Source organism: Ornithorhynchus anatinus, chromosome 5 (genome assembly GCF_004115215.2).
Source record: "Ornithorhynchus anatinus isolate Pmale09 chromosome 5, mOrnAna1.pri.v4, whole genome shotgun sequence".
Classification (NCBI taxonomy): domain Eukaryota; kingdom Metazoa; phylum Chordata; class Mammalia; order Monotremata; family Ornithorhynchidae; genus Ornithorhynchus; species Ornithorhynchus anatinus.
In genome coordinates this window covers 16,343,561-16,349,963 of record NC_041732.1, presented here as the reverse complement: position 1 = coordinate 16,349,963, position 6,403 = coordinate 16,343,561, and the positions used below count along the sequence as shown (strand labels likewise).

Genomic DNA, 6,403 nt, shown 5'->3' with positions numbered 1-6,403 from the left:
AATAATAATAATGTTGGTATATGTTAAGCGCTTACTATGTGCCAAGCACTGTTCTAAACGCTGGGGTAGACACAGGGGAATCAGGTTGTCCCACATGGGGCTCACAGTCTTAATCCCCATTTTACAGATGAGGGAACTGAGGCACAGAGAAGGTAAGTGACTTGCCCACAGTCACACAGCCAAGTGGCAGAGCTGGGATTCGAACTCATGAGCCCTGACTCCAAAGCCCATGCTCTTTCCACTGAGAGAAGTTAAGGGAATTGCCCAAGGTCACACAGAACTCAGAGATGGAAGACTTACCTCTGTTCCATGAGCTGCTTCACATCAGCTGCCTGTTGGTATTTGTATTTGTTAAGCGCTTACTATGTGCCGAGCACTGTTCTAAGCGCTGGGGTAGACACAGGGGAATCAGGTTGTCCCACGTGGGGCTCACAGTTTTCATCCCCATTTTACAGATGAGGGAACTGAGGCACAGAGAAGTTAAGTGACTTGCCCACAGTCACACAGCCGACAAGTGGCAGAGCTGGGATTCGAACTCATGAGCCCTGACTCCAAAGCCCATGCTCTTTCCACTGAGCCATGCTGCTTCTTGGCCCCGTAAGCTCTTCTTCTAAGAGATAACAGGTGATATAGAGGTTGTTGGCTTTTTTTCCTCCTCTAACTAGGTCATCTGCTTGAAATAGGATGAATGAGCAGTTTCCCTGCTGAGGCCTGCTGTAACATAAAGGAAAGGTAAGAGCCTTGAAAGCCTGGAGGCCTGGGTTCTAATGCCTCCTTTGATATGAGAATTTAAAAGAGACTCTAAATACACAGGCAGGTTTAGAACTAACACCACTGAAGGGCTGAGGTAAAATTTTGAACCCTACTTGGTTAGTAACCTCTAAAATTTTATTTTCCTTTTTCTTTATTGTTAATGTTAATTGAGAACAACTGAAAACAATTAACATTAATACCATAATAATAACAGGAATAGCCTTGTAACATAAGGATATCATTAACAATAATGATATTAACATTAAGGATTAAGAATAATAGTGATCCTCTCCCCCACTTCCCTCCTTCTTCCTATCCCTCCCCCTGCCGCCCCCCTGCATTGCATAGACTGGAGACCAGTTGCTAAATTATTGTGGTAGACTAACAGCCACACCGGTGTACTTCCTCTCCTTTGCCTCACTTTTCAGTGTCTCTGTTGGGGGGACCGAGGGTTCGACACCTTGTTGAGGCTGTTGGCTATGACTTAGGGTCCACCTCTGAGGAGAAGGCCAAGGGAGGGCAGAACTTACAGTAGGGAGATGTCTGAGACCCTCTCGCCTCCCAGCCACTTTCCCAGAGCCATTGAGCGAGAGATGAACCCTACCCCACTAAAGTCAGTTTTCCCCAGCCTGACCTTTGGACCCAGTTTGGGGCAATGGGGCCCCCATCCCGGTGTCCTGTCCCTCAAGGCCAAAATGCAGGCCTCAGAATCCAGAAGGTAATTTTAGGACCTCTATCTCCTTCCCTCCCCCACCAGCATCTGCACCTCTGCAAGCTGAGAAGTCCCATAGGCCTCTACACTGTTGATTTTACCGTTCTCGTGCAGAGTTCTGGAGACATTTGAAGATCTACCTGGAGACAGGACAGAGAGCACTTCCAAAGTTTTCATTTTGGTCTCTGTCAAAAAACAGAGAAACAAGAAACAATGTAGCATAGTGGAAAGAGCATGGGCCTAGGAGTCAGAAGACTTGGATTCTAATCCTGGCTCTTGTCTTCTATGTGACCCTGGCAAGTCACTTAACTTCTCTGGGCCTCAGTTTCCTCATTTGTAAAATGGGAATTCAATACATTTTCCCTCTCCTACTTCAACATTGAGCCCCATGTGGAATAGGGGCGGTGTCTGAACTGATTCAATACTGTAGTATTATATATGCTACAATATAGATAGTATAGATCTAGTATACTATATTATACCATAGATAGTATTGTATCTACTCCTGCACCTATCACAGTGTTTGGCACAGAGTGGAAACTTAACAAATGCCACAATAATCATTTCTCCCAGCTTGGCAAGTGGCCTGCTATGGGACTTCAAGAAGGTCAACTAACTGCTCTGGGCCTTAGTTTCCTCCTCTGCTAAGGAGGGATTATAATAATAATAATGATGATGATGGTATTTGTTAAGGGCTTACTATGTTACAAGCACTGTTGTAAGCACTGGCATAGACATGAGGTAATCGTGTTAGACACATCTCTGCCCAACATGGGGCTTACAGTTTAAACAGGAGGAAGAACAGGGATTGAATTTCCATTTTTCAGATAAGGCAACTGAGGCACAGAGAAGTGAAGTGACTTGTCCAAGACCACACAGCAAGCAAATGGCAGGGTTGGGATTAGAACCTAGGTCCTCTGATTCCCAGGCCCATGCTCTTTCTGCTAGGCCATGCGTCTCCTCTTCCTATCTCACAGGGATGTGGTGAAGAGAAAATGAGATCACTGGTGTGAAAGTGGGTCCAGGAAATGAAAAAAGCTCAATACAAATCCAAGCTGTTGTTAGTATTCCTGTTTGTAAATTAGATGGGATGCCCGAAAGGGAGAGGGCTGCCTGGAGCATAAAACAGGCTTCCTGATCATCTCCCTGCAAGACAACACCTACTAACTGCTGTCTCCCTAGAAGATTGGCTCCCAGGGAGCCAGCTGGGAAGGAGGGTATTTATTGAGCACATCCCGGAGAAGCAATGTGGCCTAGAGGGTAGAGCACTGGCCTGGGAGATAGGACCAGGGTTCTTATCCCAGCTCCACCATTTGATTGGTGTGTGACCTTGGGCAAGTCACTTAATTTCTCAGTGCCTTGGTTACCTCATCTGTGAAATGGGAATTAAGACTGTGAGCCCCAAGTGGGACATGGACTGGGTCCAACCTGATTTAGCTTGTATCTACCCCACTGCTTAGTACAAGGTGAGAAACATAGTGAGCACTTAAATACCATAACTGTGTTGACAGGTAGGCTGGAGGGCAATGGATGCTGGTGGGTGTATATTGTTGTCTTATGCTGTCAAGTTGTGTCTGATCCATAGTGACACCATGGACGTATCTCTCCCAGAACGCCCTACCTCCACCTGCAATCATTCTGGTAGTGGATCCATAGAGTTTTCTTGGTAAAAATGTGGAAGTGGTTTACCATCACCTCCTTCCATGCAATAAGCCTAAGTCTCCACCCTTGAGTCTCTCCCGTGCTGCTGCTGCCCAGCACGGCTGAGTTTAGACTTATAGCAGATTTTCTTTCACTCGCTAGCCACTGCCCACGCTAGGATTGGAATGGGTATACCTCTGCTTGACTTTCCCTCCCATAGTTGAGACTGGTAGACTACTGGAAACTCTCCAGGTGTGACCCTGAGAGGTGGGTAGGTATATAGTCGTAGTACTAATACTAGCAATAGTAGATGGAGCAGGGGAGGCAGGAGGAACAGGAGCAGAGATAGTGTTTACCATCTGTGCTGCACTCTCTCAAGCATGTAGTAAAGTGCTCTGCACACAGTAAGTGCTCAATAAATACCTCTGATGAATGGAGAAAAATGGTATCACTTAAGCACCTATTGGGTGTAATGCAATCTCCTGAATATTTGAGTTAATAATAATAATAATTGAGAAGCACTTACTATGTGGCAAACACTGCACTAAGCACTGGGGTAGATACAAGGTAGGCAGATGAGACAAAACTGCTGTCCTACATGGGGACTACAGAAAAGGAAGAGACAAGTTCCCTACAAGGTTTATGCTCTAAAAGGCCAGAAAGACATCAAAATATTTACCAATGCAGAAATCGGACCAAATGATTGATTCTATTCATTCAATTGTATTTATTTAGTGTTTACTGTGTGCAGAGCATGGTACTAAGCACTTGGGAGATATGTTCCCTGCACACAGTGAGCTGAACACTTATACACCAGTGATGAGAATGGGTTGAAGGGTTGATTGGATTTAGGAAATCTTACTGGAGAAGATGGGATTTCACGAGGGCTTTGAATATAATCATTATGGTATTTAAGTGCTCACTATGAATCAAGCACTGTACTGAAAACTGGGATACCAATATGATCGGGTCTCATATGGGGTTCTCAATCTGGATAAGAGGGAGAATGCAAATTAAACCCCCATTTTGCAGATGAGATAACTGCAGAGTTAAGTGATTTACCCATGGTCACAAAGCACACAATGGGACATCTGGGATTAGAACCCAGGTCCTGACTCCCAGGCCCATGCTCTTTCCACTAGGCCACACTGTATATGGATGGGGACAGCTGTGGGCTGTCAGATTTGGGGAGGGGTCTCAGGCTCAGGGAACAGCAAGACTGAGGGGAACGAGGTGGACAAGTAGAATGAGAGGTGCAGCTAGAAGCTGAGCTTGACAGAAAGGAAGAGATTGCTGGGGATGAGGGCACTGAGAGATGATATGTAAGATGGTAAGGGATGGTGGTTAACTTTGAAGCAGACTATGAGGAATTTTTACTCACTGAGGAGGAGAACAGGAAACCAATGAAAGGGACGGAGGCACCCTGCCTGGTATGAAGGGGGATGACTCCGTCCAGCGAGGCCTTACCTGAAACAGTCCATCAACGATCTCCAGGGGACAGATGCTTCCTCCCAAGAAGGAAGACACCCAAGAGGGAAGGGCTGACCTTCCCAGGGCACCAGGTGAGCAATGGCAGGCCTGAACCCCCAACCTGAGGAAGCCCTCTTCTCCTCAGAGATCCTCCCTGAGGCTTGAGTTACTCCAATAGCCAGAATTGTCTTGAGTAAATCAAGTTAAGTGATGTGAGTGATCCAGCAGGTCTGGCGCTGCAACAACTCAGCAAGGGAGGTCAGAGACAAAGCAAGGGGGACAACTGCCGGACCAGCTGAACCTGAGTGTAGCTGCCAAGCTACCAACTTCAACCCTCCTTGCCCCAGTGGGCAGAGCACGGTCCTGGGAGTCAGAGGATCTAGATTCTAGTCCCAGCTCTGCCAGTTGCTTGCTGGGGCACCTTGGCCAAGAATATTCACTTCTCTGTGCTTCAGTTTCCTCAACTATAAAATGGGGATTAAACACCTATTCCCTCTTTCACTTAGACCGCGCACCCCAGGTGGGGCAGGGATTGTGTCCGACCTGATTCACTTGTACCTGCCACAGCACTTAGAACCTGGCTTGACACATAGTAAGCGCTTAATAAATGCCATTATTATGACTATCATGAGTAGTAGTAATAGTAGTCATAACTGTATTGTACTGTACTCTTCCAAGTGCTCAGCACAGTGCTCTGAATTCAGGAAGCGCTCAGTTAATAAGATCGATGGACTGAACGATTGAAAATTTGATCAACTGAGACCTTTGCCGTGGATTGTCCAGCTCAGGTCCCTATGTCTTTCAGCTCTGAGATGACCCCAGGTGAGTGGCCCCAGGATGACCAGATGCCCGCAATCGCCGTCCCCGCGGAGGCCGCCGAGCCACGGTAAGGTGGTGGCCCGCCCTCCCCCCCCCCCGCCACCCCCCGCCGCAGCAGACACCGACAGAGGGCCGGACCTTCCTCCGGAGCGACTCCAGGCACCCCCCCGCTCTCAGCGTCCACCCCATAGGCCGGGGTGTGACCAGCCCTCCCATCTTCATCATTTGAACCCTGGTATTTACCCAGCACTAACTAGAGGTGGAGCCATGCCCTAAGCTCTCAGGAGAGTCCAATCCCACAGAGTTAGCAGACCCGTTCCTTGCCCATAGAGAGTTTACGGTCTATAAGAGGAGGGAGATAGACACTGATAGGAATGAATAATGGGTGATGTTTCCTGCCCATCCAACGAGCTTTACTGTGCAAATGGGCCCAAGGACCTAGACCTGCCCAACTGCCCTCCCCCAAACCCTTGCTCTTCGGTGGCCTTCCCTTTCCAGACGCAGGAAGGTAGGAATGACAAGGATGATGAAAACCGTTTATTCATTCCTTCATTCATTCAGTTGTATTTATTGAGTACTTTCGGTGGGCCGAGCACTAAGTGCTCGGGAGAGTACAACACAACAATATAACAGACACTCTCCCTGCCCAAAACGAGCTCACAGTCCAGAGGGGGAGGCAGACGTTAATAGAGAAAAATAAGTGAATACACTGCAGCTCCTTGACCCGCGTTAAGTGCCACCCGCCTGCCAAACGCCTGGCTGGACGTCGGATGCTCCGGTCGGACACGGTCCCCGCCTCTCACGGGACTCCCAGTCTGGCGGGGAGGACCTGCCGGTCATGGGCAGGGTAGGTGTCTGTCTCTTGTATCCTCCTCTCCCAGGGTGGTTACTACAGTGCTCTGCACAGAGTAAGCCCTCAGTAAACACCAATGACTGACTGACTGCCTCCTGCCTCTGAAGGCCTGGAGGTTCCCGAGGTGCACGGAAACGGGGACTGAACGTTTCTGT

General features: G+C 48.2%; 1 non-coding gene across 1 annotated transcript; it reads right to left on the bottom strand.

The window, feature by feature from the left end:
- Positions 1–3,238: 3,238 nt before the first annotated feature.
- Positions 3,239–3,376, bottom strand: LOC114812648. Its single transcript, XR_003760299.1, has one exon. It is a non-coding gene; the product is annotated as a small nucleolar RNA SNORA7 (small nucleolar RNA).
- Between the last annotated feature and the right edge of the window lie 3,027 nt (positions 3,377–6,403).